We start from the raw sequence: 14,328 nt of genomic DNA, 5'->3' as shown, positions 1-14,328 counted from the left end.
ATTATTCTTTATTTGTTATATGTCATCTACATATTATACTAGAAATGTCATATGGCTCCCACTAACCTTCTTGCAAACACATGGTTCATCTTCGTTTTGAATAAAGCCAAACTCTTTGATTATTTCTTCAAAATGAATATCCATCTCCTTGAGGCTTGCTTCGATATATAAATAGATAGAAACAACTTACAGACATCTTAGCAAACTTTGGATCGACAAAACCCTCAGGTTTTGACATCCATATAAGAAAGCGGTTTTGACATCCATTTTCCAAATCTCATAGTCAAAGTAAGCAACTATTGCTAGCAAAATCTTGATGGACTTTACCAGAAACTGGTGAAAAAGTCTCATCATAGTCTATACCATGAATTTTTCTTGAAACATTTTTCCACTAGTCATGCTTTATAGGTCTGTACTTTATCATCCATGCTAGTTTTCTTTTAAAACCCACTTGCACCCTATAGGTTTTACCCTTTCGAGTGGAACAACTAAAGTCAATACTTTATTTTGATACATGGATTCCATCTCGGATTTCATGGCCTCCAGCCATCTCTCGAAGTCTGGACTGTTCATAACATCTTGGTAGGTGAGAGACTTATCATTATCCATAAGCATCACATCACCATCTTCAGTCAAAAGAAATCCATAATTTCTCCCGGACTCATGGTGAATCCTACTAGATCTACGAATAACCTGTGTTTCCTGAACATGATTACTTTCAACATTTTAATGTACATCCAGATCTTATTACAACTCTGGTTCAATGTTATCATGTGGTTCTCGATCTTCATCGAGATGTATTGTCCTCCCACTGATTTTCTTATAAAGTAGTTCTCCCTCAAGAAATACAGCGGCCCAAGCAACAAACACTTTGTTCTCGGAAGGATTATAAAAACTATACCCTAGTGTCACTTGGGTATCCCAAAAAATAGTATCTATCTAATTTTGGTCCAAGCTTGTCAGAGGCTAAACATTTTCTAAACGCTTCATGTCCCCAAATTTTCATAAATGACATGCTATGACCAACATCATTCTATATCTCATATGGAGTATTTTAAACCGCTTTAGTCGGAACTTGGTTAAGTGTATATGTAGCCATTTCAAGAGCATACTCCAGAAACTGAATGGAAGATCAACTTGACTCATCATCGATCGCCCTATTTCCAACAAGGTACGATTTCTCCTCTCAAATTATCTATTCTATTGAGGTGTTTCAGAAGGTATAAGTTGTGATACAATATCACACTCCTTCAAGAATCTCTTGAATTTTAGGCTTAAGAATTCTCCTCCATGATCTGATCATAAAACTTTTATACTTCCCATGTTTGCTTTTCTACTTCGGCTTTATATTCTTTGAACATTTCAAAAGAATCGGATTTGTTCTTCATAAGAACCACATATCCATATCTACTGAAATCATCAGTAAATGTTATGAAGTAGTATAAGCCACCCCTTGCCAATAGACCCATCACTATGTATAAGTCTTAATCGTTCGGTGGCCCTTTCACCTGATCAGGTAAAAGAAACTTTAGTCATTTTGCCAATGAGACAAAGTTCGCATCTTTCGTATGATTCAAAATTAAACTTATTCAAGTATCCATCTATATGTAACTCAGAAATGCGTTTCTCATTAATATGGCTCAACGACAATGCTATAGGTAATGTTTGATTTGAGTCATCTTAGAACAAATAAATTGTTAACTAATTGTGCAACATTATAAGCCTTATCATTAGAATAGAATAAACAAGTTTATTTAATTAAAATGAAAACCTTTCTTGTCCTGAAAAGAAATTGATTTAATGTATTCGCTAAAGGCATGCAAGTAATAACAATTTATCAAGTTCTCAATCTCGGCTTATGGGTAAAATTAGGTATCGAGTTCCTTCAATTAGAGCAAAAACTTTTTTCTCCAATTATAACCTGATACCTGAAGCTTGACCATTGTCGGTCTTCTTCTTTAGATCTTCAAAACAAGGTCGACAATTTAACTTCTAATCATCCAGTTATTTCCACAAAAGTGGCAATCATCTCCTTTAGCAACACCACTATCAGGCTTCAAAATCCCTTTGGGATTGGACTTTGGTTTGGCACCGAATAAGATCAAATCTTCACCTTGCGTTTCGACTTTCCTTTCCCATTTTCATTCCATGTGTACACCATCAATATGGACGTAATTTATGCCTTTACTTTGTTATTTTCAGCAGTTTTAAACATGCCTAACAACTCAGTGAGTATTCTGTCTATCTCATTCCTTTTGTGCTTAACAAATTGAGAATAGAAGTTGTTCAAAGATTGTTTGATCAAATCAAGATGAGTCTCTAGACCATTCTTCAAACCCAAAATATCAAGGTACATGTACCTATCATCTTTCGAACATATGGACCAACCAGATATCATTCTCCCATTAATGCAAAAGTATGGTGCCTTATTATTGTCAAATCTTTCTGACGAGCCTATCCTTCAAAAATTCTTTGAAGGTGCTCAATCATATCATAAGCATCATAATGCTCTTGTTGCTTCTAAAGATCAGCACTCGTAATTACAAGCATGAGATATGAAACATCAGTTGCATAATCAATTTGCTTCTGGTAAATATTTTGTTTAGCACATGTTTCATTCTCAGCTGAAGAAATAAGGGAGGGGTTTGATTGACAACCTTGAACTTGAGGACAATCCTCAAGTTACAATGTTAATTGAGGAAATTATTTCATGTCAGCTTGTCCTTCTCAAGGACTATTACATAGAGAAGTTATTTGTGTTATTTGTCATTTGATATCTACAATATTAAAGTGCATAAAATGAATTAGTCTACAGATGATCATTAAATTATGTTCAAGTGATTATTCATATATATATATCCATAATATATATATATCTCCTACTATTTATCAAATCAATAGCCCTAACTATTAATTAGGAAAGAATGTCTACTCTATCCTTTCTAGTGAGCCAAGATTCATATTTCACCATGTGTTAGGTCAGCTTTGGTTTTCCTCCTAAAACATGAATATTTAGGTAGACAACATTTGTCAATTATATCAACTATATAACTCTTGGATAGCATGTCGGAATAACATTTGTTCATATTTATCTAATAAATCTCTCCAAACTCTATGTCTCTAAGTTCACAATCCTATTGCGATAACTTAGTTAAGTCAAACCCAATAGTCAAAAAGTATCAATATACTTCAACACATCTCCCACAATAGATGAGAGTACTTCGCTTTGACGAACCCACTCCTTATCGATCTAGGGGTTAACGCATTGGACTCATTGGAAGGCATCTGATCAACTTAATATTAACTTTAGGGTTTTGTTAATTTTAAAATGATCATGATCACATCATAAAGAGATTCCCAATTTTTCCTTGAATAAAATATTTCAAATCAATATTCGTCAATAATTTGATTTCCAGGTAGTAAGGGAGTCACAACGGTCTCACTTAAAACCCACAACCTTACAAGTTCAATGAACTCGCATTTGACAAAATCGCCCCATGTCAGAAACAAAGAAAATTTGTATTTTATTCCGTGTTTCAAAAACACGAGAGTCTCATAAACGTTTGTTCATTTTTAAAACTTGAGTCGTTACAGATTTTATCTTGTTTAGCAAGCATGGCATGGGTGTCATATCTAATACATACATCCTCAATCGAATTAAGCATGCATCTATATAAACTACTCTACACATACATTCATCATATGCACATATATATGTAAAGTGCAATAAATAAACGTAGTTGGTTATGCCTTCATCCTATGTGATCTTCATCAAGCTAATGACAAAAATCTAGGTCAATCTAAGGTAAAAAATAAATACATGGTAATTATTACATGTCTTCTTTCTTGTATTGCTTCCTTGGATGGCCTCCATATGAGATTACCCTTCCTTGACCTTCAAATCTTCATGTCTTCATGTACATTACACGAATGAAAAATAAAAACTAATCTAATGTACTTACAATAAAAACTCGAGTTACATTCGAGATTTAATAATTACAAGATCAAACAACATGCAAGCCATATTTAAAAAAAATAAAACCATTAACCTAAGGGCATAACCATCCACCATACTCAATTAACATATAAGAACATGTTAAAAGACATAATATGATCTTAACATATCATACCTATCATGATCTAATCACAAAAACGAAATATGAAAAAAATCAGAAAATTCGAAATTAAAACTGATAACATTAAATTGCAGATTACATGGTCTAAACGGCGTCAAACGCCTTACATACGAGTCGATGATGGCTTTTTCCATCAGTTTTGTTCAGACGCTCGATTACCTATCGAATAGGGTATTCGTTTGTGAAAATCGGACATCAGACCGAGATTTCATCAAATTCGCTGTATCCGATTCAGAATCATATCAAATACGATTCTTTTAATAAGAACAAACACAAAACATGTATATATCAGTATATATATAGATTATATAATAATCATTTGATTATACAACTCTGATGAATATCATATATATAAAACATATACATACATACGCATATATAAACATAACATGTAAAACATACAAAATCGCATATATAACAGTTATGGAATATTGTATACATATTATCATCATAAAACCAGTAAACACATAAACGAATTAAACACTTTTCGCAAGTAGCTCTGATGCCATTAAAGGGTTTCAAGAACATAAATGCAACGGAAACAGTAATTAAAAACGTGAAAACCTAGAATTTTCGAAACCCACCACAGGATCTATGCGAAAAACAGATATTTAATTCGTGGATCAGATTGTTTACCATAAGAAACTTTATAAATTGGTTGACTAATGGAGATCCAAAATTTGTTCAATCACCACGCATCCCGCACTCACGATCTACGCTCTATCAGTATCCACACGAATGCTTGAACACAAATATTGAATGTGTACTAACACAAAATCGTCTCTACTTACTCTCTCTTCATTTTATCTCTTGGTGGCTAGGGTTTTACTAAAATTCTTTTCTTAAAAATCAGCCACTAGAGATATTATATAGAGAGTAGAAAAATGAATTATAACTCTTAACTAATTAGGAGTTATTATTAATTCAAAATTTTATTCATATAATAATTAAGTCACACATAATTATTTAACAACCGAATTTCATAATTAATATTAGTAAATTCGAATATCATTATTTATCTAATTAATTAAGTCATACTTAATTAATATTATAAATAATTTGAATTACTTTAATATAATTTAAATCCAATTTAAATGAAATTATCCTTCAAGCATTCTTTGTGTGTGACCCTATAGGTTATTATTACATTGACAATGAATTTAAAATCGTGAATAATGAGCGGCGTCTAGTAATATCATTGCTAGCCAAGTAATAATAATTCAATCGGTGATCGATTTAACCTTTCGTGAATAATGTACAATATAATATAATCCCTTTAACCACATATTATAGATTAAACTAGAGGTATGTAATGTGTCATCCTCATCAATGTTTAATCCAGTTTTCCTTGATCTATGAGTAGACTATCATATCAAATTAATATTTGAGCATAGCCATGCATTTCATAGTCTAGCTCACACAGGAGGCCAATAATATCACTCCTAAAATAGGAGGGTCAAATCCTATCTAGATCATTCATATTTCTCATATGATTCATAATATACCTAATGTCCACTTTTATCATTACCCGGTCAAGGATAACTTTAAATGAGATATCAAAGTATTTTAATTCTCGTATAGAAATATAATGACTTCAGGTCTAAGGACCATTACATCATTATCACTGTGAGAATAACTTATGATACTATAAACATGTAGTATCTTATAACGGGTCAATCCAGCACAATGTATTTAATATATGTGCCTATATTTTGACTTTAGTATCACCCTACCTATAATCAATGAGATGTGATCATCAGTCAACAAATATACTAGTCTTAATATATTATTATTGTCCCCTATAATAATACTCGACTAGGGACCTTTAGGATTATTGATACTATTCTCATAATCTTATTTCTAAGTCCCATACTTAGAGATATAAAATTGCATATCATATTCCAAGGACATTTATTAATCTAACATTTATATCGCGGTAAATTAAGAATTAATAAATTATAAAAGGAATAATCGATACAACATAAATATTAATAATCCAAATGTCTTAAACTAAAACATCATAGTATTGTCTCTAGGGCACAAACACCAACAATTTGTCCTTTGCCATTTTTAATCAACAATATCCTGAATTTAATATATAGCTGAAAATGCACTTGAAAATTATATAGTAATTATGAAAAGATTAATTTAGATATAAAATCAAGTGTTAAATTAAAGATCATGAAAATATCTATCTCTCAGAATTTTCAAAATATTATTTGAGTGAACAGTTTATTTTATATGAAATTTGCAAGGTAATGCACGAAATAGAAATATATTTCACAAATTCATATTAAAATATCAAAACATTAAATTAAAATCCAACTCTTATTTTTAAAAAGTCTCTAATGTTATTCTATAGATAATAAAATAAGTTTCAAGAATCAATCATACTCCGATGATTTTATAAAAATGTTTGAAGGTTAAATAGACCTTATTTTCCACTTTATAAACTGTTTAAAAATACTTAAAAATTCCACAATCACAAATTAAATCACGTAGGGGTCAAATAACATATATTCACATATACCAATCAATCAAATCTCATATCTGCAAAAAAAATTAATTAAACTCTATTCATAACTACTTTTCACATTTATCAAACAACCAATAATTCAAATAATGATACGACTTTACATATATTTATTCAAATAATCATAGGATCATATAAGAATTTTCAAATCATATATTTCTGTATAATCCACTTAATTCTCTTTTTCAATGATATCATCAAATCCACTTTTTGTGTAATCGCCTTTTATAGGTCGCGTCTCAACTAACGGCCCAATTATCATTCCGACTAGATCATCAGTCACATACCATAACTCAAATCTTATATTGACTCGTCAAACTAGAATTATTTATTTATAAATATTCATGTACTATTTCACGTAATTTGCACATAAACCCCATAATTTATATTTTTATAATTTGCAAAAGTCCCGGTTGTTACAGTTACTTTTAAGATATTAGTTGAGAAATTTCAAAGCTTAAATGCAAAAGACTAAAACATAGAAAAAAACTAACAAAAAAATTCTTATCGATTTTCCCCAAACAAAGAAAAAAAAAAGTAAACTGCTAAGTCTATTCATTATCTTAGCTGTCCAGGTAATCTTTTAAGCCCTGTATTCTAGAAAAACATATATCTAACTGAACTGGTCCAATACTATTTATACAATACTATTCTCTAGCCACCGCCCCAATTCATAGCACTGTAAACAATATATAAACACTTAAGGAAACTCATTGTCTTAGCGGTCAAACTAATCCTATAAGCCAAACTATTAATCAATCAATCAACCAGTACCCAGTATATATCGTCTAGGACAGTGTCTCGCGAGGGTATAATGTACGCAGACTTACCCTCATTCCAAAGAATGAAGAGTTTATTTTCTCAAAAGATCCCCGACTTGTATGTGCACATATATGTGTGTACGTAAAAGTAAGCGGGACAATACCTTGGCCCAGGGTTTTCTTCACATGGGACTTACCTACACCTATAGAACCATCTTCCTCATTAATTCTCAATTTCGTGACCAAAAACTCACATTCATTGCCACATCCAAGATTTAGCCGCAACCTTTTCTCCTTATTACAATTATCACCAGGCATATGAATTAAGGATTTGCTCAAATCTTTGTGATATTTGGAATCGACATCGAAACTGAGGTAGAACTTGGAAGAGGGCAAAAGAACCAATGTTTATATAGTGAAATAGTGGGCCGCATATCTATGAGCCAAATTATGTTCTAGACAAAATATAAATCTAACATAACTGACCCAATACTAACGGGCCCAATTCTATTATCTAGCCACTCCACCCAATTCATAACACCCTGAACACTTTCTCTCATGTAGTAATATTGATTGAAATTACGTGTCATGACATCGAGGTTATTATATATTTGGTTCAATGTTAAAATAAATATGTTTACTTGATATTTTTTCTAATCTTTACTTCTAAAAATTAAAATAATCATTACTTTATACATTTTTTTAGTCAGTGATTTATGTTAATTAAGATTAAATATGTAAACTAGAATATATATAAGTTTTTGTTCTCTTCAGACCACGGCCTACTAGAGTCACTAGTTAGAGTACTATGATGTATTATTTATAAGAGACTATTATCAGAGTGTCTGAAAATTTGAGCTTCAAAATTAAAAATGTTTAATATTTGTTTGTCAAGTCTTAGAGATTTTGTTCAAAATTTCGAATCATTCATAGAATAGAAAGACATGTCAGAATTATTGAGATGCGCGTATTGGGATGGAAACTATAAGCTAGCATATGAGAAAAAGAATCGTATATTGTTTAATTGATTAATTTGATATTAAAATATAAATGTAAATGTATATTCTCATTTATTTATTATAATAGTGTTCTTTGCATTAAGGTTTGAAAAGAAAGATTATAGTGAGCAATTGCTAACTACAGTGTACATATTTGGTAAAGTCCGTAACCATGGCTTATCAATCCAATCATTATTACATCTTTGTCTTGTATTATTATTTTTAGTTATTTGTTCTTGAAAAAACTTACAAACAGATAAGATACTATTACTTCCTCTGTCCAACTCATTTTTTACATACTTTTTTTCATGCTTGACACGTATTTCAATACTACTATAAAGCATAGTGTGTGAAAGCCCTAAATAATAATATTTAAATAACCATTCCCCAAAATACCCACCAGAATTTTAAACTGCCGAAAATACCCATCAGATACTCCATTTTCAGTGGAGTAACAACTTGATAATCCACTTGTGACGGCCTCAACCCCGGGGTCAAAAGTTGATATCACAACCAACAATAATAACAAACATAATATAATCCAACTTATGTATAATACATAACTACGACCCCTTTACCAAGACCTTTTCCAGGTTTAAGTATGATTTAGGTTACAATCATTACAAAATCAACTTATCCAAACAATCCTGACGCAACTAACTTAATACAGCAACTCAACAGACCACATCTGGTCTGACCACAACTACCTCAGAGGAGCCTGACACTGAATGGACTGGAGCTCTGTCGTGCCTACCACAGAAGAATCTCCTAGGCATCTGCAATACATATATAAAATATTATGCAAGGGTGAGCAACCAATTGCTCAACAGTACCACTATATAAATAACAAGTAAAGCAATTTATGATAAAACAGTGATTGGAACAGAAATTATAACTCATTTGCAAAACATGGTAAACATTCATAAACTGGATATTTAAAATAAGCATGCTCTAAAAAACAATAGCCTAAGTAGTGTGTTGTGTACAAATACCAGAGTCTAACTCTAGCATGATATCTTCATTTTTCAAATCCACTGTATAAATCACTTTCTGTTACGGGAACCACAAAGCGAAATCAGATACGTAGTTGATATATGAAGATAGCTGATCAGGCTATCAACACCAGACAGCTCCATCTGCCATCCCATAAACCTATTCCGGAACTCAGAGACTAGCTAGGTCTCTTACCTGCTGGACAAATCGGTTATAAATTACGCGCAACTGAATTAGCCTCTTAAGCCAACTCAATAGGCCTACTCTGGCCCCTATGTATCCCATATCTGATCGTTTTATCCAGTTTTCAAAATCACTTGTACCTATCTCATTTCAAAACCATTCATTTTAACAGCACACATAAAAAATCTAGTTCATAAATCATTTCATTCGAGATAGATACCTTTCAAAGTTACTTTTCCCCAAAACAGATTTTAAAAACAATAATTTATAACTACATGAGATACGTAACTTAAAACGTTTCCGTTCCTTTACGAGAATAAAACATTAGCTATTCACATATACTGAACCATAAAAGAATGGTCAGGGGTACTTGCCTTGCAGAGCTTTACAACTATCACTGACTGACTTTGGATCGACTCCGACATTCGGGCTTATCACCTAATTAGAAGACTATCCTGGATCCGACTTCAACGCTCAGATTCTTCACTTGGAACCTCGCTGCGCTTGTCGACTGATCACTAGGTTAAGTTTAGTCCATCGTCAACTTTCAGGCCTTTCGATTAGAGCCAACAAAGTCGAACTATTTTATATTAGACAACTAGTTATGCTTGACATATCCTCACTAACAAATCTACCCATGTGATATCAAATCTTGACTCATACTTATACATATTATTATATCACACGTAGCAATTATGGTCCATATTCTCGAAAATCGGTTTGGTGTTCGTTTTCAGAAAATACGTATACTCATCATTTTACGAAATTAGGGTTATTATTTCGGCAAAATATTTCACCATAACGTACAATCAAGTTTCATTTAATATATATATATATATTCGCTCGACGTCCTGATAATTACCGGATACGCTCTCGTATTTCCGTAGTTTGATTCCCGGAAATCGGGAAACACTTCCTTTATTTATCGGACTATCCCGTCAAAGCAATTCGACGTCAATACACAACAACAACCACAATAATCCACAATCATAATCCAACCGATATAAAAGTTGAAATCCAACTTCACAAATCCCAACCACCGATTCAAACCAATAAATTATTATTATTCTCATTTTATATATTTATTATTCGTAAGACTCATAAATATTCATCATAATCCTCTGTTGGCTCGCCGAGGCTCATCGCCGAAGGCGGTAAAATTCACATATTTCCAATTACCGGACATCCTACGCGAATCCCACCGATTATTATTATTATTATTATTATTATTATTATTATTATTATTATTATTATTATTATTATTCTGCACAAAATTTATTTTATTTCACGAAAATTAATCAAATCACTCCCTGCAAAGTAAAAAGGTACAATCCCAAATTACATCAGGAAAAACAAACAGCAGCATCACAGCATTAACAATCATGCCAACATCTGAAAAAATATAGCTGGAAAACCCACTCGCCGGAATCCACACAACACAAACGCACCCACACGAACATACACACGATGCGCACACACACGGTATACATACAGTATGCGCACACACACACCAACACTCGCCACACAACACTCGTGTGCAGCTACACAGACCACAGGGTCAAGAGAGTTGAGAAAAAAATTTGAGAGAGGCATATGAGAGAGAGAGAGAGAACTGTGAAAGTGAGAGACTGGAGGTCGATGGAAAAAGGGGAGGGAATAGCCGGATGAAAAGAAAATAGGAACAGGGGATAAAGATGAATATCCTTATCTGATTTTATCACCGTATTTCTAAATTCTAACACCGAAAAGAAGCTATTATGATATATGTCACGCATTACATTCCATCAAAACAATTCCAAAATGATTTTAAAATTTCTGGAATATTAAAAAGTTAATAAAATAAAATTTTTAGAACTTTATATGTATTTCTTAAACGCACCACATACCCCCAATTCCCAATTAACGAACTAAGTTGCACTAAAAACAAATTCAGAAAATCACGAAAATAGTCTTAAAATGTTAAAAATATCCCGAAGTAAATAAAAATATAATTTTCAAAATTTTAAAATAATTTCTGAAACAAAATTTATACATGCTTTTAACAATTAAACGAAACGACGTGCGGGTGAAATAAATCCCAAAAATTCCCAAAATAATTATAAAATTCTCGGAATATTCCAAACTTAAATAAATATGAGTTTCATATTTGTGAAGAATTCTGGAATTAAATACAGATTTTATAAATAAATGCAATCAGAAAATCATATAGGGATAAATGATTAATGAAATATTGATTTCTATATTTTATAATATTCCAAAAATAATTATTGTAATTATAAAACCATAAAAACAATTTTAGAGACATTTCAAATATTTATGCAAATAAATTAGCATTAAATCCACTTTAAAAGTAACAACGAGACAATACAGCTCAACAAACAATTATATAAATAATCCTCGTTAACCACTAACCACGCATAACTAATAATAAAATAACAAACGGCTGACAAAATCCATACACATATTTTATTTATTTAATAATTCCATAATTACACATTTAAATAATACAAAAATACGCGAGTCGTTATACCACTAGCATAGAAGTATCAATGACAACACTCCTTTGTTAGTGGATAATATCATATTTGATACTCCTTTGTCAGCGGAGTAATATGTGAGATATTTTTTCGTCAGTGGAGTATCATCTAAATTATTAAATTATTAAATTAGGTACACACATTAGTTATATTTAGGCTGTAGGGCGCCCAAAATCCTAAATTAATTATACTTATATTTATTTTTTTAAATATTTCTAAACCCCATTTGCAGAATTGTTAAAATATAATATATTAAAATTTATAAAATAAGGTACACGTTTAAAGAATAAAATATTGAATAAGTATTTTTATTTTTTTAAAAAAACTATATAATGCTTACTCCACTAGAAAAGAAGTACCAGGACTAATACATCATTGACAGAGGGGTATTAGTAATGATACTGCACTAACAGAGGGGTATCACCCTAATAATCCACTGGAAGTGGTGTAACTGAAAGTGGCGTATCTTCCTGATACTCCACCGATGGTGGAGTATTTTTTTGGTTATTTTGTGGCACCTCATTTTAGAATGCGTATTTTGGGAAAAAGAACCTCTAAAAATAGGTATTTTGATAATTTTTTAAGCATATTCTATAATTTATTTTAAAATTTTCCTTTTCTGTAAAAATATATGAACATTATATTTTTATTTAAAAGAAAAAATATTCAAAATTATTTAGGTAACCATACTTTACGAAAGTTTCAAAATGCCTGATGATCCACGTCCCCCAATGTAAAGAACATGCATGGACGAAGGGAGTAGTTGTTTTTTTGACATTAAAGGATAATTTCATTAATTGAATCACATATTCGTAAAGAGTATAACACGAGATATAAAAGAGAATTAATATTCTAGAATTACATAATAGAAATAAAGCACTCTTAAATCAAAATAGAGGAATATCCAAAAGTCTAACATAATATTTAAATTGAATGATTGCTTTATCTTAAGCACTTAAGGGGAATCATGACAGTTTAATTGATTCAATCAAATGTATATAAGTTAGGAATAAAAATTTTATTGTTGAAGATTTTTGTGCATGCAGAGGAGTCCATCATTATTAATAAGCTCTCCACCAATAAAATTTTAAAACCTTATCAAACACTGATTTTTAGCACGTGCCCTTAGTATACCCTAAAACATTCGAAAATGAAAATATCCCAAAGAAATATATTCCAATTACACAATCGCTTCCTTTTATACAATCATTTTTAGAGCCTGTTTGGATAAAATTAAAATATCTGCTCATTACTTAAAGTTGTTAAAAGCAATAACTGAAAAGTAAAAAATGAAATTACTATTTGATTGGGCATTTTCTAATATAGGTCATTTATAAGTTATTGACAATGTAATTTTTCCATTCGAATTTTTAACGGAGGAATTTAGTTAACAAAGATTTGAGGTTCACGGCCAGAATCAAGATCTGCAGCGGTGGTCCTTCGCCGTGAAAGTCATTGGAATATGGTGATTCTAATGAATCAGAGCTGAGATTGTAAGGGTATTTATTGGTGGCGTATTGAGCTCTCACTTTGAATCCCTTACAGTGTGCCTACGTACCTCCTTTTATAGAGGATCAAGCATTACGCATTTCTTAGAGAACAAGAAACCTAGATGGACTTGGCTTCTCATTCTGTGGCCCAATAGGAGTTGTCGAACCAACTTTCTATTATAATTCGAATATTGATTTGTTTTAGGAGTGCCCAGTGATGTAGCCTAGTCATAAAGGCCCAAGACTCAGTTACGATTTCGGAACTTCACGGATACGGAAACTGCCCGGCCAGTGGATTTCCCATCCGTTACTGCTATTTTCGTCAATTTTAACCGCATGTATAGAAATGACTTACCTCAAATGCTCAAGTTCATCCTTGCCCCCCCCCCCGATCAGGATAACCCACCAGACTACAGGACAAGTGATCCAAGGCGTATAAGTACAAAGTGTGAGATAACCCCAAAGTCTCCCGACAAGGACAACCAGTCGAATGGAGAGACAGGGCTCCCAAAGCACAAACTAAATGTTTAACGAATGCTCCGCTAAAAAGACAACCCTCAAGACTACAGAACGATGTTTTCAATATATTTTTCGGGATGACGGGCTCCCGGAGGCCCTCTTTTCTTCATAGAGAGCGCCCTGAAAAGGGTTGGAGTCCTTTGAAGGCTCCTACGAATGCTTAGGGCGCGCCATAGGC

The sequence above is a fragment of the Apium graveolens genome, chromosome 5 (genome assembly GCF_009905375.1).
Source record: "Apium graveolens cultivar Ventura chromosome 5, ASM990537v1, whole genome shotgun sequence".
NCBI lineage: Eukaryota > Viridiplantae > Streptophyta > Magnoliopsida > Apiales > Apiaceae > Apium > Apium graveolens.
This window is presented reverse-complemented; position numbering follows the sequence as displayed.